The sequence below is a fragment of the Phyllobates terribilis genome, unplaced genomic scaffold (assembly GCF_046119375.1).
Source record: "Phyllobates terribilis strain yellow unplaced genomic scaffold, ASM4611937v1 Scaffold_2__4_contigs__length_985480577, whole genome shotgun sequence".
Taxonomy (NCBI): Eukaryota; Metazoa; Chordata; class Amphibia; order Anura; family Dendrobatidae; genus Phyllobates; species Phyllobates terribilis.
In genome coordinates, this window is record NW_027362762.1 from 760,491,091 (window position 1) to 760,517,043 (window position 25,953).

At 41.4% G+C, this 25,953-nt stretch overlaps 1 protein-coding gene across 10 annotated transcripts in view; it reads right to left on the minus strand.

Moving 5' to 3' along the window:
• Positions 1 to 25,953, minus strand: part of TBL1X (transducin beta like 1 X-linked) — a 440,725-nt gene that overhangs the window by 219,807 nt on the left and 194,965 nt on the right. For 2 of the 10 annotated variants that reach the window (XM_073667326.1, XM_073667328.1), the window contains one exon: positions 19,138 to 19,245. The exons of the other annotated variants lie outside the window; for them this stretch is intronic. The gene's annotated coding sequence lies outside the window, so the exon portion shown is untranslated. The remainder of the gene's footprint in view (positions 1 to 19,137; positions 19,246 to 25,953) is intronic. 10 annotated transcript variants of the gene reach the window in all.

Consider the following 25,953-nt stretch of genomic DNA (forward strand, 5'->3'; position numbering starts at 1 on the left):
ATAAATTGTTCGGTCAACAGCCTGTCCTCGTTTCCCACTCCATTAGGGTCGGTCTGCTTAATGGCCCTCAGGGCCTCTTGTAGGTTGAGTGCATAGTCCCTTATACTCTCATGCGCTCGCTGCTTGCACCCGTAGAATCTAAGTTTAATCTCGGCTGAGGTGCGGGTATCAAAGGTGTCCTTCAGCCGGGTTAGTATCCCTGCGACAGTCTTCCTCCCAGGTGGCCAGGATTTTACTTCCCTTTTGGCTGCCCCAGTTAGTTGGGCCACCAGGATGCTCACTTTTTGCTCTTCTGTGAGGGGGTACACCTGGAAGAGGCTATCCAGCTTTTCTCTAAAGTCATGCAGGGTATGTGACTCCCCTGAGTACTGGGGTAGCCAAGCTGCTCCCGGGATATAGGGCATGGTGAAGGGCATAACTGCAACAGCGGTAGCGCTGGCGGGGGTTGAGGCAGTGGAGCTCTCCTCCGTATCCGACATCTTCCTCCCCCCTAGTGGACCGTGGCCTACCTTGCAATGATCCTGTTCCGTAGGCCGCGGCTCCGCAGTGGATCGTCAGGGTTGAGGACCTTCCGTCGCGCTCCTGTGACGTCGGCGTCTGCTGGGCTCCTTCCAGGACCTTACGCAACGTCCGGACGTGAGGCGGGGCTTCAGTTCTCGCGCGCTTTCGGAGTCCACGCCCCTCTTCTTCCCGCGCGGCGTCCTCAAGATGGCGTCCAATGGCGGGAAAACTCCACGGATGGCGGGAAGAAGGCTGATGATGGCGCCGGATGGCGGGAAACTTCACCGATGGCGGGAAGAAGGCTGAAGATGGCGCCGGATGGCGGGAATCTTCACCGATGGCGGGAATCTTCACCACTGGTAAGTTTGAACAGTCTTTGCTTTTCAGGCACGCAGTACCCGGTGGTTGCGGGCACGTGATCCTGCCGACTACGCCAAAGTTGACGCGCCCCTGGGCCTGTGTCGCGCTGCGTTGCGCACGCGGGAGCTTACCCGGAGCCGGATCTGTTTAGGGTTGTAGTCTCGTGGCGGTGACCCGGTCCGTGCCCAGGGAGTCAAACTGGACGGCAGTCTGTTAGCGGTAGAAAATGGTTGATGACTACGCCACCCGTTGAATGCAGCCAGGGGGCTGCTGCTGCAGGGCAGACCGCTGAGGCCGGTGGAAGGATGGTGCAGCGTGATAGTATAACCCCCAACGGGAGGGGTATGGCCTCAGGGCAGCCGACGTGGATGATGGGGGTAGCAGGAACCACTCAGAGACGGTATGGTAGCGTTCAGGGTCTTTACTGGTAACAACGATAGACCCTCCCGGAGTACTTGCTAGCGAACGGGGCCTGGTCAGTCCTTGAGCAGATGGGATCTCCCCTGGCCAGGCGTAGTTGTTGGCCTCCCAAGCTGACTGTACTCTTCTGGCTACCTTGCTAGAAGCTGATGTAAGTAGCCCACGTCCCTGAGTGTACCGTGTGGTGCTCACCCATATGGCCGGTGACTCGGGGCCTTCTAATGGCTTCCGCTCCACGATGGCGGTGCTGGTCCCACGCGTGTGACCGGGCCTTCGGGCTTCTGGGCCAGGGGACCTGAAATCCCCTGCCTGACGGATTCTGCTGCTGGGTAGAAGTTAGTCCCCACAGCCTCGGACTCCGGGTCCGGTAAAGAATCTTCTTAGTCAGGGCGAGCTCTTTAGCTGCCAGCCCCTGACTCCTTGTGACTCTGCTGCTTCCTATGCTGCTCTTGTCTCTACTCTTCCTGGACTCACTAACCCTGCCTCAGCCCCGGGTTTATACAGGGGAAGTTCTTCCCCTCCCAAGACTGGGCAGGAGGTGTGGCATGCACAGGATCCCTGACCAAAGGACCTCCCACCTGCTCTCAGACGTAATATCTCTATCACTGTGACAACCAGACCCCTGGGGTGTCACAGTAGCATCTCCCAACAATTTTGATATAGCTGATTCAAACTGGAGTAAAAAAGCCTAAAATCTTAACATTTTTGTGCAACATCGAAAATGTTGCAATTTTTCTATCACAAAAGTTTTGATGAATTGGGCATGGCTGGAGCGTCATAAGGTTTTGGGTTTTTTTTTGCAAATTTATGACTTTAAACTTTTTACATTTTGGTAAATTTGAACAAAATTTAACCCCAAGGAAGGAGTAATGACAGTGTAAATAATTACGCTACTTTTCCCATACAAATAGAAAGCCAAATCTGAACACAGCTGGCATCCAACTAATATAGAGCTTCTGAGCCAGCTCTATACATTCCCAGAACACATGTGATCTATATGGGGAGGTCGCATGTTGCCAAGGGGTTCAGAATGAAGAAAAATGTAGGATCTATTCTGCCATAAAAAATGTTGAACCTTGAAGATAAACATCCTACTCATTTATGGAATCCAAGGACCAGTACACAATTTTACCAACTTCATTGTATTCGGCTAAATTTTGATTTGAAAAAAAACTGAAATCACTTTTACAGATTTCCCAGTAAAATTAATACCAGTCATTGTGTAACTTCAAAACACAATTTTTCTTAATGAAGTAAATTATTAGATAGCTACATAGGCGACAAAAAAACGTATCCTGCTGTAATCAAAGAGATGAGAAAGTATGGTAAAGAAACCCCCAATAGACTACGGCACAGCCATAGAATTCCTTTATGTGATTTAATGGTAGTTCTTTTACGGTTAGGTTCATCAGATTGCAATAATTTTGTGTCCATACTCTGCACTTTGTGACCAGCGAGTCTTGAAATTAACTTAATTTGGCATAAATGCCACAGCACAGAATGTCTGAGGAATTGTATAGAATAATTGCAGAGATTTATTTTAAACTCTATTCTATATTTTAATAAGTCTGGTTCACTATTTGAGTTTAATCATGTAGGTTATTATTTGAGGGTTTTTTCACTATGCTTTTTGAATAATAAAATCCATAGCGAATGAACCATATCAAAGAAAAATGTTTTTTAAAGGAACCATTTTATACATTAAAATTTTCAGTCTTACATATTTGAAAGCATTGAGTAATTTTTACGCCTTACATGAGGCATCCTTGTATCAAATTTACCCCATTAACTTCAAAAAGCCATAGCTGTTTCATTCTGCAATCAATTTAGCCATATGTGATGTGTGTGGGACAACGTTCTTGTGAGGCCTAGTGAGGCCGAGTGAAGCCTGGCAGCCTGAAAGGTTGAGACTGGATCCTGTGAGTGGATGCTAGTGGCCTTGGAAGGCAGAGGCTTGCTGAAGATTCCTGAAAGGCGCAAGCTGGATGTTGTGAGTGTGAAAGACATTTCAGTAGCCTTCGAGGGACGACGGCTAGAGACCCCCATCTGGGAAACCGCAAAGCCACAGTGGTGGCAACCAAATGGACTGAAGCAGCTAAAACCCGACAAAGGTAATACTCTTTGTTATATGGACATTTACATGGACATTGCTAATTTATTACCTTGTGGAAGGCTGTAACTGGAGCCAAGTGGGCCGGTCTGCCACTTGATGCTCGTGGACATTATGTGTGTGAACAGCGGTTTATGATAATAATAAACGGCTGCATTGTGAAATACCGGAAGGACATTGCACGGTGCAGCGAGTATCCCCTATTATGATGACTAGCGCTGCCTTACAATATATATATATATATATATATATATATATATATATATATATATATTGTTCTTGGAAGTGAAACTGTATTTTGTATTTTATTTTTCAATACAATACATTTTTATAAGAAAATCATTTGTTACTGTGTCTCCTCATTTTGATAACCATGTCATTTTTTTTAATTTTTCTGTTGAAGGAGCGGTTTGAAGGCTTTTTCTTTGTGGGATGAGATGTATTTTCTACTAGTGTCATATTTCCAAATAATGTTTTGAAATTTTTTTTTTTTTGGTAGGTTGAAAAAACCCCAGCAATTCTGCTTTTTTTTAATGTTCACCATATGGTATATGTGACACGGGAACTTTAATCCATGGGTCAGTACGATTATGGATATACTAAATGTACTGTATGGCTGTGTGCCCACGATGCGTTTTTAATGCGTTTCTGCAGCGTTTTTGCAGCTGCGGAAACGCATTAAAAACGCATGGTAGAAGGGCAGCAATGTTCCCCAATGATAATACGCATGTACTGTGCACATGCTGCGCTTCGGATTATCTTTGCGGAAAAAAACGCAGCACTACCAATTATTTTGCGGAAATCCTGCGTTTTTGCCGTCATTGACTTGCATTAGAACTCACCAATTCTGCAAGACTGCATCTGTACTTGCGTAATTGGCGCATTCTAATGTGCGGATGGTACCCGGGTGTAGAGGAGAGGAGAGTCTCATCCACACCCAGGTACCATTAAAAATCTGTAAAAAAAGAATAAAATAAAAAATAAATGTATATTTACCTTCCAGCGGCCTGCGCTGCGCTCCTACTTGCTTCCCGGCACTTTGCAGTGGATTGAAGGACCTGCGCTGATGTCAGAGTCATGTGACAGGTCACGCGACGCTGACGTCGGCAGGTCTCTCAATCCACCGCTGCCGGCACCGAGCGAAGCAAGCCAGCGCGGGCCATCGGAGGGTAAGTATATATTTATTTTTTTTATTTTTAACCATTCTCTCGGGTCACACTATATAAATCCAAGCAGTTTGCATGGATTTATATAGTGTGACCTAGTTGTCACAAGCACTTTCCAAGTGATGCTAATCGCTTGGAAAGCGCTTGTCAATCCGCATGCGGAAATGTCAGTGAATAACGCTTCACATCCGCTTGTCCCTGGCAAGAAAACGCATGTACAATCCGCATGTACAATCCGCATGCGTTTTTTTCTGCCAGGGAGATGCAGAAGCGCTCAGTAAAAAATCCTGAGCATTTCTGCATCGTGGGCACATAGCCTATATGTTTTTTTTATGTTTTGCTACTTTTGTCTAATAAAATATTTTTTTTTTTTTTTAGAAAATCATTACTTTTTTGTGAGCTATAACTTTTTTTGATTTTTCTGTTGAAGGAGCTATATGAGGACTTGCTTTTTTACAAGAAAAGTTAGGTTTTTATTGGTACCAATTGGAAGCACTTTTCATATTTTTGTTTGCATTTTATTTAATGTTTTTGGAGGCTGAAGAATAAAGAAAAGCAATTCTGGCATTTCTTTTTAAAGTAATCACCATATAGGTTAAATAACATGATATTCTTCTAGCTATGGTTGCTACGAACAAGGAAATATCAATTATGTATTTTTTAAAGTATATTTTTCCATCATGTAACACTAATTAATACGCACTCATGACAAATATATCCTAATATATGTCATCATTCATAGTGGGGCTCCGTCCTTTAAGTAATCCTTACCAATCCTGTAAGTGAAGGGGTCACGGTAATGGTGTAGTGCTGTGTTCCTTTCTAACATTTTAGAGCTTAGCTGCGCCCTAGCTGTGCAGCACAACAGTGAAGCGGCACAGCGCTAAACCGGCACTGTGACCCCATCAGTCTTAGGACTAGTAGGACTACCAAAATCAAATGCAAACCAATCATAGTGATATGCCATCACTTTATAAAATAGAAATACTTCTTTAAAGGTTTAACCAACATAAATAGTCTTTATTGTATACCTTATGCCATATAAATATCATAACTTGTTCCCTCTGCTAACGCCCCCCCATATACTAGCTAGAAAGAAGAGCCACTGGTTGGTAACTCATATAATAAATGGTCACCCATTTATTTGAATCAGGGTCATGATATTTACTAGCATTTTGAGAAGCTAGACATATGGCATTAGGTTTAATTCATTTGAAGAAGTGGTGATCAAGTCAAACCCTGTATATTTCATTTTTATGCTGTTGCTTTCTATAGAAGTAGTTCTAGGCATATTTATTAACTTATAGTTTTGTTGCATGTTTTGTTGTAGCAGTTATGGTCCAGCTTTCTGTCCTTATACTCATAGCTTTCTTAGCACGCTTCATTAATTAGATTTATTTCCCAGAAAATTAAGGTACATGGTTCTTAAATTTTCTATATATATACTGTACACTGATTAGGCTTGGCAAAGGTCCAATTACTGGAGGACAATATACAACACCTCATCTCAATTTTGTAACTATTCCAGTTTTTCTCTTCCAAAATTTTCTTCCAAATCTGGTCCCTCATAGCATTGGGTTACACACCCTCCATGCTCTTAATATCACTCTGTATCTGTACTTATACAGATACTGGCTGGTGAACGGTTCATGCAGCATTATTTGAATACCCTATTTATTATATTGATAGCTGGACAATATAATACAAGCATTTTTTACCATTTACCTATTGTATCCCTCCCAATTTCCTCATAGATTGTAAGCTGGCAATCAGGGCCCTCACTCCTCCTTGTATCTGTTGAATTGTGTTAGTTTGTTATGTCTTTAATGTCTGTGCAACATGGCGTGGGGCGGTAGCTATAGGCGAGGTACTAGTTCCTTACTCCCTGGCACGTTACATGAAGATAGGGGTCCTGTTGGGTGTGTGGACTTGTGCTGTGGGGGGGGCTACGTCCTTGCAGACCGCAAGTAACCGATGACTTTGGTTGGCCAGGACCAGATGTTTGACAGTTTAATGTGTCACGCCAGGTGTGGGAAAGACTTAGTGCAACACAGAGGGAAAAGGGAAAGGGAGCCTAGACACTAGGGAAAGGAGGGAGGTGGAAACCTCCTAGTCTGGTCTAGCGTCACTCTGTCTCAACTATCGTCCCTATATTGCCTCTTCAGCAATCGCCGCACGCGTACCTCGCCCTACTCTCCCTTTCGTATGGCTACGGCTAGGGATGGAAGGAGATGAGCACTAGTCAACCTCCACTAAACTTTATAGACAACAAGGGTGGAAAAAACAGGGGAAATGGCTTAGCTTTAGATGAACTCCAAATAAGCACACGACCTCAAGCTCCAGAGAGGACAAAGTACTGCTCCTGCTAAGCTTCACAAGTAGAAATGGATATAGCCGGTGACTCCTTCTCAGACACACCAGGTATATATACACCCAGGCCAGAGAGCTAATTAGCAAGAGAGAGGTAGCCGCTCGGTCTTAAAGATAGCCTCTTATCTAGGAAGCTGTTTGCAATGCCAAACGTAGAGATCTCCTGCAACCCACTGCAGGGCGACTGTTTATCACCTCTGACACACCCGTGACAGTACCCCCCCCCACTATGAGTGGCCTCCGGACACTCAGGACCAGGTTTCTCAGGAAAAGAGGTGTGGAATGAGCGAACCAATCTGGGAGTGTTCACCTCTGATGCTAAAACCCACATCCTCTCCTCTGGACCATAGCCTTTCCAGTGCACCAAGTATTGTAGAGAACAACGTTGTAGACGAGAATCTCCAATCCTCGAAATCTGGAACTCCAGATTACCATCAACCATTACTGGGGGCGGTGGTAGAGGTGAGGGCTCAAGAGGTTCCACATACTTTTTGAGTAAGGAGCTGTGGAGCACATTGTGGACCTTAAGGTCCTGAGGAAGTTCAAGACGAAACGCTGCTGGGTTAATGACGGCGATTATTTTGTAGGGACCAATAAACCTAGGTCCCAGCTTCCAAGAAGGAACTTTCAATCTTATATTCCTGGTAGACAACCACACAAAGTCATTCACATTCAGGTCCAGACCTGGCAAGCGTCTTCTGTCAGCCATACGTTTATACCTGTCTCCCGTGATCTTTAAATTACACAGAACACCCTGGCTCCCACACTCCAAAGACATACTGATAGGGAATTTAGATTGTGAGATCCAATGGGTACAATGATGATAAAGCGCTGAGGAATTAATGGCGCTATATTAGCAAGCGTAAAAAATAAATATGATGTAGCATTTAAAATTTGCATGATGCATATTCTAGAGCTCCCATATGTAGAGGGTGCTATTTTGACACAAAATTATATCAGTAATTGCTAGTCCCTTTTAAAATGCACCTGTTTTTAAATCAATACTACGGTATGTATTTTTTTTTCTATAGAATTTTCACATATTTCCTTATCCCCCAGTCAAGAGAATCTTGTCCGAGTTCCAGGACCTGATCCATGCCAACACACTGGGAACACTTTGGAACATTAAAGTGATTTAAGTATTCTGGTGGCATAACCTACATTCTTGGGATTTTTTGTATTATAGTACTTTGTGAAGCTGAAGTGTGTTCCATTGCTATGCACATTTAAAAACCAACGTTTGTTGCTAGGCAACCAAATATTAAGGCTGAGAACCGCTGAGATCCACTATGCTTATAGTTCTCTGAAGGTTTAATCTGTAGCTAAATTTATTTCTTGACTATTGGATATTTAACTGACTGATGTTAATGCTATTATTTTGCTAAATGTCTTAGAGAAAGCCTACAGTCTGGTATATAATACAGCACAGTCATATTCAGATTCTCATTTTGTTCTTCTCCCTGTGAACAATAAATACTTAATTGCATTTGCATAACAATTTATTTTTTAACTTCAATACCCCCATTTAGCATTTTGCTGGGGTTTACACCGAGAGTGCATAGAATAAACATTTCATATTTCACTACTTACTGGAATAAAAATTGAACTATAAATAAAAAGCTATTAATTTATTTTTATACATACACAATTATAATTGTCATCATTTGCAGGCAACAAATAAACTAGGACAATCATCCATCAATTATATTGCCATAATCACAGAAAATGAATGTAATTTACAATGATCGTAGCCATACAGTTTGTCAATTTATGGTTTTAGAATTAGATAAGAAATTGTCAGGAAGAGGGCATGACTTATATATTAAAGTGAGCCCGGCATCTGATGCATGCTGCCCAATTCGTGGCCAGCATGTATCGGGCACTGGCTGTACGAACACTGCCAGGTATGTTTGACTCTGAAACACTGTGGCATTTCAAAGAAAGACATACTTTTAATAGTCGCTGGGTACTGAGCCATGAGGCCCACTAGATGGGCAGGCGGGTCCCCAGATGATTCTCCACAGCTGCTGCCTACGTGCGCATATAGGGTAGAGACCTGTCAGTCACTGTCAGCGGGTGCGGAGAAGCCGCCTCTCCATCTAGTCTGCTACATGGCTTGGTCCCTGGCGACTTTTAAAAGTATGTTTATCTTTGAAACTCCGCAGCATTAATTACCTAATTAATAAAAATTATTAGATCAATGGGGTCTATTTACACAGAGTTTTTTTTAAAGATTTTTTTGGATCAGATCCTCTTCAAAATCCTCCTAAAAACTGCTTCAAAACAGCATAGAAATCTCTTCTTCATTTCTATAGGAAATCCACTTTGTTCGTTAGGGTATGTGCACACGGTCAGGAGCCGCTGTGGGTTTGAAGCGTGTTATGTTATGTAGCGTCATACCCGCAGCGGCCAGACGTTACAGCATAGTGGATGGGATTTCTAGAAATCCCATGTCCCATGTCCACTATGTATCTGCTGATCACCCGTGGAAACTTTCATGCGGCGCATCTTTCCAGACCGCAGCATATCAATTTCTCCGGCGGGTCCGCATGTGGGCTTTCCCCCATAGATCTAACCTCTATGAGGATAGTCCGCAGGTGGAAAAAAAATGTCGCCGCTCATTTGCATAAAATGAGCGGAAGCTGACGGCGGCTATTCTGCTGTGTCGGGGCTGCAGGCGGCTCTCCTAGCTTTGAAGCTATTTATCTGGGCATACAGGTGATAGAATTGTTAAAATAGCCCTACCAGTATGCCTCATAGCTGCGGTCTTGATTCTGAGAAATAGACTTTTAATCTTTTATACTAATTAGTTCTTCCAGGCTACGGGGCATGCAGTGCCTGGAAGAAAACTCTGCCTCCAGTGTTAATTTGTGTACCACCCCCCTCCCATACACACCACAGTGCCCTGTAACGTGCAGTTGTGGTGCCAGAATGTGCCTGTGCTCTGCACTCATGCGATTATGTGTACTTTTTCTGCCCTGCTATTGGCAGTGTCTTCACCCTTCTTCTACATAGGCATTGGCAAGTCACTGTAGCAAGTCACTGTAGCAAGTCACTGTGACTCGCCGGCGCCTGAGCAGAACAATAATGAAGCCAATGGCCATTGCAGGGCGGAAAAGGTACTCAGCAAGCGTAGGGCGCAGGCTTGGGATTCCGGTGCCACAACTGCATGTCACATGGCACTGTGGTGTGTATGGGAGGGAGGTGGTACACTATTTCTCAGCATCAAGACCCACAGCTATGAGGCATACAGGTAGGACTATTTTAACAATTATATCACCTGCATGCCCATAGTAATAGCTTCAAAGCGTCCCAGGGGGTGGCAGATTCCCTTTAAAAGAAGTGACATAAGATGGAACATGTGCACAGCATTGTCGTTTTGACATTGCTGCACTAAGTTCATTTTACGGGGCTTTTTTGCTGCATCTTATCAGGCAGATGTGACGCCTACTTCGCTACTCGCTAGCCCACCCTGAGAGATGGGGGTACTCGGAACCGGGCCTCCAGGTAGAAGGTGGATGTATTCGTGGCCTAGGCCCGGCCCGTGCCCAGGGTTGTCACATCAAAATAAGGGCTAGGAGGGACGGTGGTAATCGAGTGGTTCTATTGACTACGCCACCTGTGGTTTCTGGTGATCCTCCACCAGCACTGCGTTCAGTCCTCTGAGGTGGCATGTAGTGGCAGCAGCAGATGGTACTACTCCCCACAGGCGGAGCAGGGCCTCAGGGCAGAGAAGACAGGAGGATGGGAATTGTAGTGGGAGATGTGGTGCGGTGTCGTGCGGTGCCGCGTGGCAATAAGAAACCGGAGGCCATAGGGGTAGTCTTCCAAGCTTTACTCACGGTAGAATGCACAGCTGCAAGGCTTCTCCCTGCTCCTCACGGCGCGCTGCGGCGCGCTGCGGCCACCAGGACCGGGGGTCCGACAACCTCTGGGTAGTTCAGGTGCTTTGGTCAGAACCCCGCACCAGAGTGTTCCTAGACTTTCTCACTAGGTCCATATGTGGTGCGTGTACTAAGGCCGGGTCTCCCTCTGGACTATGCACAGAACAAGGGTATGGGTGGCGACTCCGCTCTGTCCGTTACCCGGTGGGATCCACTGAGCCTCCGGGCTTCTCCGACTAAGACGTGAAGTGACAGAGTCAGATATCGGGGGCCGTTACCCCTTTTGCAGCAGGACTCCCTCTGGCTAGGCCAGAATAGTGAGGACAGGTGGCGTATACCGCTCCATCTGCATCCCCCTGGGATCCTTTTGCCTGCGGAGCTTTACCCCTCTGCTCCCCTCCAGGCCTTCTTGGGTAGGGACCTTGACTGGGTAGAGACAGCCGCTAACTCTAGCCCGCTCCTCGACTCAAGGCCAGAGTACGAGGACCGTGTCCCCATCCACTGCAGGTTCACACAGAAAGCCACGTTCAGTGATGAAGATCACAATCAAAAGACCATAAGCCCAAGATGGCTGTTTATTAAATATGAATTATTAAGTGTAACCTAAATGTGCGTCCTCCACCCTCACCCACTACTAGGTTCCCCCTTATCTTTTGGTTCCCCCATCTCCACTTATCCCGGCTGGGGCAGCACCCTGGTGCAAATAAGCCCCCCTACAGGTGGGAGAGGTGTAGTGTTGAATGCAGATGTGGGGTCCTGACAGCTGCACCATCCTTACGTCGAAGGAGAGATACCACACCTCATTAAAGAGATGCTGTACCCCTGTGGCGACCGAACCCTCAGGGGCGCCATACAGATACTGAGCAGAATCTACCTGAAAAGGACGCCATGTGCACATACCCTCATGAGGTATTGAAAAACACCAGGAACTTGTACGATTTAAATGGTCGTCTGCATGAACCCTAAAGATGTTGGTTTTCAGATTGGACCTTCATCTTACTTCAGGCTCAGGTAAGCGGACAGTTACTAAACCTAGTTGCGTAGCCCTGTTCCAAAAGATGCCTTTGTGTATCCCAGACTTGCTATCACTTTAGGATAGAGATACTTTACCAATGACTTAAACAGAGGATAGTGTGGTCTTTCAATTAACCTGGGGTGCAGGTTTTGACACTGGATCCTAAAGCCCTCATTTTCCATGTTCTCAGTTTTCATCTAAATTTCTCATGCTCCCTCATCTTGCTACCTCTTTGTATGTTAAGCTGCAGGTACCACGTAACACCTTATACTAGAGATTAGTCAGTAATGATATTCAACTGATTCTGTCTCAGCTGCAAGGTTTGGAGATTGAGCTTTGCCTCAATGCACATATTCCTTGATGATATTCATTGCACGACGTTCTCCATCCAGAAACTCAGCAAGCATCCAATATCCTTGATAGCATGAAGGCCATAGCTTGCATTGCATCATACACTAAATATGACAGTGCTGCTTAGGCAGTGGTTAACCCTCATAAACATTCATCAAGTTATTTATAGTAATCGAGTGCAAGCAATGGATGCAGCCGTGAAGATACCTAGCAGATGGCCATCAGATGTCTAATTTTTATATCACCACAAAGAATAAAAAATCAAGTGTATTTCCAGGCGATAGTGTAAAGCTTTCCATTGGATTGGGTGTATGCTTACAGCTACTCATCTCAGTAAGCCAAGGAAACAGTGCTTATTGCTAAAAGAGGATATGCAACCAGTATTTCTTCTGTATGAGGTTTTTGCATCTGTTCATAGCTGATCTATTTATATTCCGGTATATAGCTAGCTTTATCTTATTTTTAACAACCTGTTTGTGCAAGAAGAAGCAAAAAGAAGCAATTAGTGACAAGGTCTCAAAGGGGATTCTCTTCTTCACATTAAAAGATAATGACCAAGTCTGTTTAGCTGGTAACCAGGGCTGTCTGCAACTAAGGTAATTGGTCGCTAATGATACAGTCGATATTTGCTAATTTTGGAGGCTGACAGATATTTCCTTATGTTAGATAATGAATGTTGTATGGATCAACTGATGCAGTACCATTTAATTTAGGATATAACATGCACCAAAATGTTAGGCTGACGTGGAAAATGAGGTGAGCACAATTCCAATCAACCAATATTTATCAAAAACAGACCATGCTCCGGGGATCTCGAGCCTCAATTGGTAATACTAACTAAAGGAATTTTCCAAGCAAGTCTAGACAGGCCATATATACAGTTGTAATCAAAATTATTTAATCCCCATGGAAAATTTGGTTTATAAGCAAAATTTACGAACATTATGCTATTTGCAGTAAATCAATCAAAATGCAACAATGTAGCTTTACACAACTACCATAACAAATGGATTCTCCATGTTCAGCAGATATGGAACTTTTAATGCCTACTGAAAACTTTTGATTATTCAACCACTACATGACAACCATTTCTACACAAACCCAATTCCAAAAAAGTTGTGAGTCTGTGTAAAATGTAAAGAAAACAATAATGCTATTATTTCAAAATTTGTCATGGTCATAATTTATTTAGACCATAGAATACAGATCAGAAGATGAAAGTTATACGTTTTTCCATTTCATTTGAAAAAAATAACTAATTTAGAAATTGATGTCAGCAACACATCTTAGAAAAGTTGGGACAGGACCCTGTCTACCATTGTGTAGCATCCCAGCTTCTTTTCACAACAATCTGAAAACGTCTGGGAAGTGAAGAGACCAATTGCTGGAGTTTTGGGAGATGAATGTCCCATTCTTGACTGATGTAGGATTCAAGCTTCTCAAAAGGCCTGATTTTTTTCCCCGCAGATTTTTTGTTTCATAATGAGAAAAATGTTTTCTCTTGGTGAAAGGTCTGGAATTTAAGCAGTCAGTTTGTCACCTGAACTTTTCTTCTGCAAAGCCATCCTGTTGGGATGGATGCAGCATGTGGTTTAGCATTCTCTTTCTGTAATATACAAGGCCTTCCTTAAAATAGACGTTGTCTGGATGGAAGCATATGTTGTACTAAAACCTCTATATCATGCTCAGCATTGCTAATGTCTTTCTAGATGTGTAAGCAGTCAATGCCATAGCATTAATGTAACCCATACTGTCAGAGATGCAGGCTTTTGAATTGTGCATGATAATAAGCTGGATGGTCCCTCTCCTAATGAGTCCACAGGACATAGTGACAGTGGTTTCCATAAAGATTTCAAAGTTTGATTCATCTGATCACAGAACAGTTTTCTATTTTAAATGAGCTTTGGTCCTGAGAAGATGGCAGTGTTTCTGGATTGTGATATGGCTTCTTTGCATGATAGAACTTTAACTTGCATTTGTGGATTGAACAGTGAACTGTGTTCACAGACTATTTTCATTTATTTATTTTACTCACTTATATAGCGCCATTAATTCCATAGCGCTTTACAGACATTATCGGCACTGTCCCCATTGGGGCTCACAAGCTAGATTCCCTATCAGTATGTCTATGGAGTGTGGGAAGAAACCCACACAAACATGGGGAGAACATACAAACTCCTTACAGATGTTGTCATTGGTGGGATTTGAACCTAGGACCTCAGTACTGCAGTGCTAACCAATGAGCCACCGTGCTGCCCTTAGACTATGATTTCTGGAAGAATTCCTGAGTCCTTGTAGTAATTTGCAAGACCAAATCATGCTTGTTTTTATGCAGTGTCACTTGAGGGCCCCTATATCACGAGCATCCAATATTGACGGTCGGCCTTGTTCCTTGTGCACATACAATTCTCCAGAATCCCTGAATATTTTGATGACATTATGTACTGTAGATGGTGGGACATGCAAAATATTTGCAGTTTTAGGTTGAGGAAAATTTTCTAAAATTGTTCCTCAGGTTTTAGATGTAGTTGTTCACAGATTGATGAACCTTTGGACATCTTTGCTTCTAAGAGACTCTGCCTCCCTAACATGCTCTTTTTATACAGAGTCATATGACTTAGCTGAAAGTTGACCCTCCAGCTTTATAATAATAGTACTACTTACTTTTTTGGCCATTTACTAAACCTACCTCAACTTTTTTGAGATGTGTTACTGCCATCAATTCCAAATTATTTTTTTTCAAATGAAATAGAAAAATGTCTTCTAACTTCTGATCTGTGTTCTGTGTTCTGCTGTGAATAAAATATTGGTATAATAGATTTCCAAATGATAGCATTCTTGTTTACTTTTTACACAACGTCCCACCTTTTTTGGAATTGTGGTAGTAATAGTAGAGCATCCTATGGATATTATGACATGCTGCAAATGTGATGCATATTCAGACACCAACGTCTGACAGCATTTTTGAGGAGTCTTAGGCCATTCTTCATTGTTAATGTCCTCCAGTTCACTAATATTCTTGGCTTGCCCAGAAAGTTATGAGAAGAGATGTTATGATAAGAGATTGCACAATCAAGAAAAAGAATTAAAAAATATATCAAAGACTTTGAATGTTTCTAGTGATTGTTGTTCTGATGTCTGATGAGAGGAGAAAGTATAATCTGAAAAAAATACTCCACCTATAGTAAAGCAAGGAGGTGGCGCAGTGATATTCTGGGACTGATTTGCATCCTTTGGCCCTGGAAACCTGCAGCGTGTGGCAGACAAGATTGATTCAATCATTTATCAGCAAATCCTAGCAGAAAACATCATGCCTTTAATGAGGAAGCTGAAGCTTGAACATCATTGGAACGTCCATCAGGACAGTAATCCCAAGCATAATCCAAAATCCACTTATTCCTAGTTTCAGGAATATTCTGAGCATCTGTCGCAACTGCTTGACGTCTACCCCATAGAAAATCTTAGTGAGATTTGAAGAAAGTGATTGCAGCACGTAAACGCAGCAATACTAGTGAACTGGAGGTTCTAAGTTGGTGTCTGGCTATGCATCATGATTACAGCAGGTTATGATATCCAAAGGATATTGTCCTATGAAGTAAAGATGCTTGTAATGTAGGGGTTGAATAATTTTGAGACTACAGTAACCATTAAAAGGGGCATTTTGTGTTGAATTTGGAGAAACCACTTGTTATATTAGATGTGTTGAGCTATTTGAATTGTTTTATGTCACAACAGCTACAGTATACAGTATTGTACAAAAGTTATTATTATTATTTATTTCTATAGCGCCATTGATTCCATGGTGCTGTACATAAGTACATAAGGAGGAGTTACATACCAAATACAGATATCACTTACAGTAAAGAAACTAACAATGATAGACTGGACAGAGGGAGGAGGACCCTGCCCTTGCGGGCTTACATTCTACAGGAACGGGGAAGGAGAAAGGTGTTAAAAAAAAATGCTACAAAAGTAGGAATGCTTCCAAAAATGAAACTGTTCATAGTTTATTTTTTACATTTTTCCAAAATGCAAAGTGAATGAATAAAATAGAAATCTAAATCAAACTCAATATTTGGTGTAATCACAATCTGCCTTCAAAACATTATCAAAGCATTAATTCTTCTAGGTACACTTACACACAATTTTAAAAAACTTTAAGGAGGTTGTTCCAAAAGTCTTAGAGAACTATCCACAGATCTGTGGATGTAGACTTGAAAAAATCCTTCTGTCTCTCCATGTTCTCTCTCGATAATGTTGAGATTATGGTATTGCATGATGGATAAGTTTCTGCCTGTATTTTTCAACATGGATGACACTATTATTTCTGCTCAAATCTGCAACCTCACTTGCTGAAATGCAGCCCCAAACTTGCAGGGAACCTCCACCATGCTTCACTGTTGCTTTTGGACACTCATTATTGTACCGCCCTCCAGCAGTTCGATGAACAACCTGCCTTCTGTTAAAGTCAATTATTTTACTTTTTTTTTCTCAATAATCCAAAGCACCTGCTGACATTTGTTGCACCTCAGTTCCTATGATTTCGCACATATTAAGTCACTTAATTATCCTTTCATGATGTTTTGAAGCCAAAGGGTGGTCACACCAAATTTTGATTTAGATTTCTCTCTTGTTCATTCACTTTGCATCTTGTTAATTAATAAATATAAACTATTAACACTTCTATTTTTGAAAGCATTCTTAGTTTGCAGCATTTTTTAACAACTGTTTAATAAAGCAAACCCGTCACCAAGATAGTGCAAAGCGATCTGTGGGCACCATGTTATAGAGGAGGAGGAGGAGAGCAGAATGATATGTGATTTTGTGACAAAACATTCAGTATTTTATCATTTATACCTCTGCTCTTTCTGGATTTCTGGCCCAGTGGGCGGTGCTATCAGTGACTGACAGCTGTCTTTATATAAGTGTGCATCCAAAAATAACTATCAGTTATTGATAGCCCCGCCTACTGGACCAAAAATCCCAGAAAGAGCAGAGGATTAAATGATGAAAATACAGGTTATACCTAGTCTTTTCTCACAACACTATACATCCATCTGCTGAGCTCCCCCTGCTTTATAACATGATGTCTGCAGATTATACTGCATTTTCATGGTGACAGGTTTCCTTTAAATCTTTTTCACAGTACTGTACATTACTGGATAGTGCTGGTTATAATGCTTCTTCCTTATTTCATGCCTACTATAGCAGCTTTACTGGGGAACTTTGTATAATTAAGTGGAGTTTTAGTAGTTTTGTAAAGTTGGAGCATAGGTTATTCACGCTATAATCAGTCGCTGCAAATTCAGAAGCTGAAAACCTGTCAATCTATTGTTACTACTGTTTGAAACTATCAACCAATTTCTCCTGTAGTGAACACTGCATGAAGGATGCCATACTACATGGTGCCCATTCAAAGTCACTGAAAGCAAGACCAGCTGTTTTGAAATGCTCTCTGTTCCCATTTATAGAAGAGGGTCCTAAGCTGATGCCCTTTTACTGTGATGTCTATATGACGTAACAGAGCATTGTGAATGAGGTTGTCATCCTATCAGGGAAGCAGAGAGCCCTTTTTGACATTATCAGTGGGACGTTAATAAAGCAAAGTTAAAAGAGCACATTCAAATCATATCCCATACATTGTAGGCCTACATCTGCAAAATATAAATGTATGAGAAAAGGTATCAATATAACTAGTCCAGCATATAAATAATCGGTCCCATTCTCATCCAGGAGAGTGGAATGATTTTCTCTCACTTGCCATCCTTCTGCTGTCCATGTACAATCTGTTTTTTACTCAGCAGCTATTAAGTTTTTACCAGATCATTGACAGTTTTCCTATACTACAGAATTGTAATGTATCTGTAAAAATTGGATGCCACTCTGATGGTCCGTATGGCATGCAATTTTTCATTTGATTTTGGAGTGAAATCCCAGCATGCTGTGATATTTCTCTAAGGCCACGGCCCCACTATCAGTATTTGGTCAGTATTTGGTCAGTATTTTTTCACAGGAGTGGGAGCCTAATGCTGAATACAGCTGAGCAAAAATACGAATCTGCATTGTCTCATTGAATAACATTGGTCCCACTGCAATCCAATTTTTTATCGGATTGCACTTGTCTGATTTAGGCACCAATGTGAGCGAACCCTAAGTCACAGCTAAAATTTAAGCATAGTGGAGCAGATTTATCAAAACTTGCACTTATGTGTAAATTAGAAAAAGATCAGTGGAATAAATAGCACCACTTTTATTAAAAGTGGTATAAATTCAGAATACTGAAGTGTTTTTTTTTACTATGAAACTAAAAACTAACAGGCAGGTAGTTGCTAATGGAGGCAACTACCTGCCTGTTGTACCCAGCACCAGTTCGGAGCGGTCATTGACCGCAGCTGATGGCAATTCAACTGCTCCATGTCAACAGAGCAGCTCTTCTACTTCCGGGCTGCTCTGTCAATGGGGAGAGACTGCCGACGTCATGCTGATTGACAGCCGGCTTCAGTATGACGTCGTCAGTCACGGCCCGTCAACAGAGCACAGCGGATATGTGGGATCAACTGATGAGGCTGAAACGTCAGCAGAAGCAGTCTGTGACCTCTCGGTGCCAGCAGATATTTGCACCGGTCACAACAGGCAGGTGATTAGCAACTGCCTGCCTGTTAGTGCTTAGGCACAATGTAAAAAAAAGTCACGGATAACCCCTCCTAAGAGCAGGTGCAGATTTAAGCCCAAACTTTAGCATAAAGTTTCTTAAATCTGTATAACAGTTGTACCACTCTCCTCCTGGTACTCTACATTCACTTTTCAACTTTTGGTGAGCATTGTGTAAACATTTTATATTTTGTGCAACATTAAGTGCACATTTTGACTTTTTTGTTCCAGTTTACATTAAAAACTACTTAATAAATGTGGGTCCCTGAGTAATTAAGTTTAAGCACGTTTTGTGTAAAATTAACTTACTTTGCCTATTCCCGGAAAACTCCTTTAAGAATGCACAGAATATGCAATTCAATCCAAAGTTGTTGCCAATAATAGTCTTTGCACTGGCGCAGCATGAGATCTCGGTTACTGAGGAAAAAACATCAGTTTTATTCAGCATGAAAAGAAAGCTCTTCTCGCTACATCAAGCTCTCTGCTTTACAAGTGAACTTATATTTCCTGACCATTGTTTGCAGCACCACTCAATTAGAAAAGCAAACTTCATCCAAAAATGCCGGAATTTCATTATGTCCATTTGTTTAGAAGTATACCTTAAAAAAATGAACACATAGATGTGGTCTATTCTGGCCTTTAAAATGCGGCAATTTTTCAGTCTCTCATTGTCGACCATTGTCATTTTTTTTTACGGCGTTCACTGTATGGTATAAGTAAAGAGACAGCCGTTATTCCTCAGGTTAATACAATCAGACCACGTCCCTCAGTATTTTTTCTCAGGAGTGGGAGTCAAAACCAGGAGTGGGTGTAAATGCAGAATTGGTGACTTGTTTCTATTATACCTTTCCTCTGATTGTTCCTTATCTGGTATTGGCTCCCACTCCTGAGAAAAAATACTGACCGAATACTGACCAAATACTGATAGTGGGGCTGTGGCCTTTTTGTAATACCAGATTAATATATATTTTTTATGTTTTGCTACATTTGCATGCTAAGATCAAATTTATGTAAAAAAAAATTAGTTTTCACATTTTTTCTGAGTTTTTTTTATGGTTTTCACTCTATAGGTTAAACAGTGGAAAGGTTTTATAGATTGGTCATTTAAGATGCAGCGCTACCAAATATGTATACTTTTTATTTTTTCATTTATTTTTACATATAAATACATATTTATTGGTGAAACATTTTTTTCAGGATTTTTTTGCTCTTTATTTTGTATTTTATTTCTGTATTTTTTAATATTTTTGCACTTTTTTGTTAACATTACTTTATTGTATTTCAACTTTCATTTACCTGATCAATTATCTAATATCCTACAACACTTATGCATTGCATGGTATTATACCTGTCATTATTGAACTGATAGCAGACCTTTTAGACCCTGCTTGGGTGCCATGGAAACCATTGGCTCTCCATGATTGCATTGTGGGGGTCCGATGGTGTGAAAGAGAGAGCTCCCTTTCGCTCACAACCTTCTAAATGTCATGATCGCTCTGGACGATCACCACTGGACATACCAGTATGTCCATTTGCAATATCTTCAAACAAAATAGGACGTTTCAGTAGTTAGGTCCAATGTCAGAAATGGGTTAAATAAGGGGGCAGATTATGGTAACGGATGGTTACCAAGATTGTTGGGAATATCAGATGCTGGACTCATGGCAATCATTTGCTTTCCATGGCAACTTGGAGTAGATACAAAGTTTTGATCGCTTCTTATTGCATTTTTTTGCTCTGTTGCGGCTACTGAAAAAACACAATTCTGGCGTTTTGCTTTTTTTTCCTCAGTATACCTTTTACTAATTAAGTTAATCAATTTTATATTTTGATAGATTGGACTTTTATGAATGTAGCAATACCACATCTGTGATTTTTTTTTATTTCTTAATTTTTAATGGGTGAAAAAGAAGGTTAAAACTTTTTTACTTTTTGTAATATTTTTTAAAACTTTTTTTTTTAACTTTTTACTGTATTCTGTACTCCCTGTAGGGTACTTGAACCTGAGATTGACTAATCGCTTGTGCTATATATTGCTCTGTACAGCAAAAAATACGGTCTCCTAAGAACACTATGCTGGCTTTCACAGGAGTACTGTCATGACAGGCATATGGATCTTTCGCAGATCCCTGGGTGTCATGGGAACCCATCGAGACCCCGAAATCATGTCGCTCATGTGCCGATTGGAAATTGCAACAGTGCGCCACCGGTACACAAGCTGTGTATGCTGTTGTCACATATGGACAGCGGCATTTAATAAGTTAACAGCCATGGGCAGAATTAAGCGCTATGCGTGGCTATTATAGGCAGATGATGACTGAATATTACAACCATCATCTGCCAGAAAAGATGCAGGCTCAGCTTCTGAGCCCGCATCAACATCAAGGAGCTAGCATATGTCAATATGGGTTTAAAAAATGAAAAGAAAAAACTGAAGGTGCAGGATTATTGCTCATATCCCATATTCACAATGTGAATAGCATAATATACAGTAGAATAAATCACAGACCGGTGAATGCTTCACTGTATCAATGATTACATTATTTTTAAATCAATTTAGATTAAAGCTGCAAAAACTGGAAATTGAATTTTTTTCATAAGACTGAGTCAGGATTTTTTCAGAAATACACAAACCTTTTACATAAAATCATTTTTATGTTGGTCCCAATTGTTAGGGTAAAAGCATTTCTAGAAAGTCATTACTTAAATTACAAAAATTGTATTACCCATGATTGTAAATGTGGCCTTGTGGTTTATTCGCTGAATAGGTTTCAGAGAAATGTACTTTGATGGAAAAAGATAAATGAAAATGTGAAATTTCAAATTGTTTTATTTCTGACTTTGACATCTACATCTATCTCTTTATCTATCTAAAATGTTTTCATCTTTTTTTTTACTCACAAATGTTGTTAAAGGCTCCAATTCCACACAATACAAATCCAACACAATGGGCAGCATGGTGGCTCAGGGATTAGCACTGTTGCTTTGCAGCACTGGGGTCCTGGGTTCAAATCCCACTTAGAAAAACATCTGCAAGGAGTTTGTATGTTCTCCTGTGTTTGCGTGGGTTTCCTCTGGGTTCTCTGGTTTCTAGATTGTGAGCCCCAATGGGGATAGTGATGCTGATGTCTGTAAAGCGCTGTGGAACTAATAGCGCTATATACAGTGGGTACAGAAAGTATTTAGACCCCTTTAAATTTTTCACTCTTTGTTTCATTGCAGCCATTTGGTAAATTCTAAAAAGTTCATTTTTTTTCTCATTAATGTACACTCTGCACCCCATCTTGACTGAAAAAAAACAGAAATGTACAAATTTTTGTAAATTTATTAAAAAAGAAAAACTTAAATATCACATGGTCATACGTATTCAGACCCTTTGCTCAGTATTGAGTAGAAGCCCCCTTTTGAGCTAGTACAGCCATGAGTCTTCTTGGGAATGATGCAACAAGTTTTTCACACCTGGATTTGGGGATCCTCTGCCATTTTTCCTTGCAGATCCTCTCCAGTTCCGTCAGGTTGGATGGTGAACGTTGGTGGACAGCCATTTTCAGGTCTCTCCAGAGATGCTTAATTGGGTTTAGGTCACGGCTCTGGCTGGGCCAGTCAAGAATGGTCACAGAGTTGTTCTGAAGCCACTCCTTTGTTATTTTAGCTGTGTGCTCAGGGTCATTGTCTTGTTGGAAGGTGAACCTTCGGCCAAGTCTGAGGTCCAGAGCACTCTGGAAGAGGTTTTCATCCAGGATATCTCTGTACTTGGCCGCATTCATGTTTCCTTCAATTGCAACCAGTCGTCCTGTCCCTGCAGCTGAAAAACACCCCCATAGCATGATGCTGCCACCACCATGTTTGACTGTTAGGATTATATTGGGCAGGTGATGAGCAGTGCCTGGTTTTCTCCACACATACCGCTTAGAATTATCACCAAAAAGTTCTATCTTCGTCTCATCAGACCAGAGAATCTTATTTCTCATAGTCTGGGAGTCCTTCATGTGTTTTTGAGCAAACTCTATGCGGGCTTTCATATGTCTTGCACTGAGGAGAGGCTTCCGTCGGCCCACACTGCCATAAAGGCCCGAATGGTGGAAGGCTGCAGTGATAGTCGACTTTGTGGAACTTTCTCCCATTTCCCTACTGCATCTCTGGAGCTCAGCCACAGTGCTCTTGGGGTTCTTCTTTACCTCTCTCACCAAGGCTCTTCTCCCATTATTGCTCAGTTTGGCTGGATGGCCAGGTCTAGGAAGACTTCTGGTGGTCCCAAACTTCTTCCATTTAAGGATTATGGAGGCCACTGTGCTCTTAGGAGCCTTGAGAAATGCAGAAATTCTTTTGTAACCTTGGCCAGATCTGTGCCTTGCCACAATTCTGTCTCTGAGCTCCTTGAGCAGTTCCTTTGAGCTCATGATTCTCATTTGGTCTGACATATACTGTGAGCTGTGAGATCTTATATAGACAGGTGTGTGCCTTTCCAAATCAAGTCGTATCAGTTTAATTAAACACAGCTGCACTCCAATGAAGGAGTAGAACCATCTCAAGGAGAATCACAAGGAAATGGACAACATGTGACTTAAATATGAGTGTCTGAGCAAAGGGTCTGAATACTTTTGACCATGTGATATTTCAGTTTTTCTTTTTTTAATAAATTTGCAAAAATTTCTACATTTCTGTTTTTTTTCAGTCAAGATGGGGTGCAGAGTGTACTTTAATGAGATAAAAATTAACTTTTTACAATTTACCAAATGGCTGCAATGAAACAAGGAGTGAAAAATTTTGAAGGGGTCTGAATACTTTCCGTACCCACTGTATGTAAGAAAGATAAATAAATACATTATTGTGACATGGTAGCAAAACCCTGGACAGCCTGCAGGCCACTTCACAACCACTCGGTGGTCATAAGTGAACACAAATAGCATAAACATCTCTAGACAGAGTATCACATATTTTTTTCAAAGCTGGAAAACTGCCTCCATTCATCTCAGAATATTTTGAATCTAGAGGAAAGGTAAGGAAGTACACATGCGTACATTGAAATAACTTTAACTATCTACTCATAACCATCTATGTACCAACTATATGTTAAGTGTGTCTGATGTTGTGAGCTGAACAAGACCATCTTGGAAAATCTTGGAGATAGCCACTCCTTCTTGAAGGTCCCAGAAGAGCTCCGGCGTTCACCCTGTAAATCCTATATAATGATCGTGACTAATAACGTTGTTCCCTGGATTGCATCCACAGAGTAGTTGCTGACCACATGGGAATGCCTCAACACTAATAGTAAAACTAGCCGAGTCACTAACAGAGGGATCACAGAGATAGACAAAATCATGGTCACAAGCCATGTCAAGAAAATATGATTGCAACAGAAAAATAGCACAGGGTGTAAACCAAGCATAATAACTTGCAACTCATTGCAGTATTCTGGAAGCTTATGTAGGGCATTGTACTGCTCACCTATTGAGCTGCTGGACAGCACACACGCCCTCTGTCTGGCATGGTGGCACCAGTGTCTCTGTCTGGACTGCCTGAACGGTCTACAGATATTGGCTATAACTCCTCGATAATAATAATATTTTGTATTTGTTATGGATGCCTATTTGTTGACTATGTGTGATTGGACTATGATTATGATGGATACCTTGGCATCATATCATACCAATATACAGCATGTCCCTCAATAAGCTATATATTGATGATTATATTGTCATTATATATTAAATCTACCCTTTATTCTTTCCTATGAGAATAAAACATTAAGATTGAAATAGTTTGCATGTTCTGGCACATTGTCTGAGCATCTTTTGCATTCTTAATCTAAACTTGGCAACAGACCAATCACCATGTTACACTTTATAAAAACAAATGTTTGTCTCCTTCCCCATTTTATTTGACTTTAATTCATGCCACCTGCACATGATGTAATACAAGTTGAATAGGATCAGAAAATCACAGCAGCGTTGTTAAATTGTTTTACATGCTTCGAATTTCAGATGAGCCATCGGCCTTTTACTAAAGAAAAACAGAGACTGTGGAATGTACATATGGTCTAGACAGGGTTTAGAAAGTATGTACACAAATAGGCCCTGTCTGCGATAGTAGGGGGTATGGCTAAATATATTATACAACCCTGATTAAACAATGACTGAAGCAGTAAAACTTTTCCCCATTCATTAGTGAACCTATACTCATATTATGGGTTTCATTAATCTAAATCACGTCAAAATATAACCTTAAAGATATTCTGGAAAAAAGCCATATTTGTTTTTATGGCAGCCACTCTCAATATTCTATAAGTATTGAGAGCATATGCAGCTACGCGGGTTTCAATAAACACTTGGTTGGACTCAAGGTTTAAAGTATAAATTTGGTGTCAATAAATCAACAAAGGAGTTATCAAGGGGTAATAAATCTAATTTTCATGCTTAGATGGAGTGATGTCAGATATTTTTAATGTGATATTTGTTTACAGGTAGATCAAAGAATCATAAAGTATAACTCATACATTCATACAGTTAGAGATAGCACAGTGGCACACAATGGATAGAGAAAGCAAGTACTGCAACCCTAACCCAGTAATAATACCCCCTGATTGCTCCCTCAAGAAAGTATTAATACCCCATTAGTGTTCCCTTAAAGTAAGTATACCACTTAAGTGCCACTTCAAAAATAATAATTTAACCTTTATGCCACACCCACAAAAAATAAACTCCACAGCGACCAAGTACTTTACTCCCCCAGCACAGGTGGCACAATGCAGTAGCTTCATTGTGCTGCCTGCCCCGATACGTTAATGTTTTGTAGGCTGTAGACTAACCCAGCCTTTTACCTATAAGAGTGTGGTTGGGCCAGCTACAGGATCCGAATGTATCGATATCATGTCAACGTCCATATAGTTTAAAAGGCTGCTCACCCAGAGATCTAGTGCACCCGACTAGAAGTCTGGGGCTTGGGCTTCTCCTACTTTCTATTTTTTTTTTTTTTAAACCTTGTGTAGCACCCTGAGGATTCGGCTGCTACAGGGGTATTGCACCTCAGCCAGAGGTGTGGTATTCCACTCCCGGGTAAGGATGGAGTGTGGAGCTGAGCTCAGTAAGGCTGCATGCACTACACACATCCCATTTCCGGAGGGCA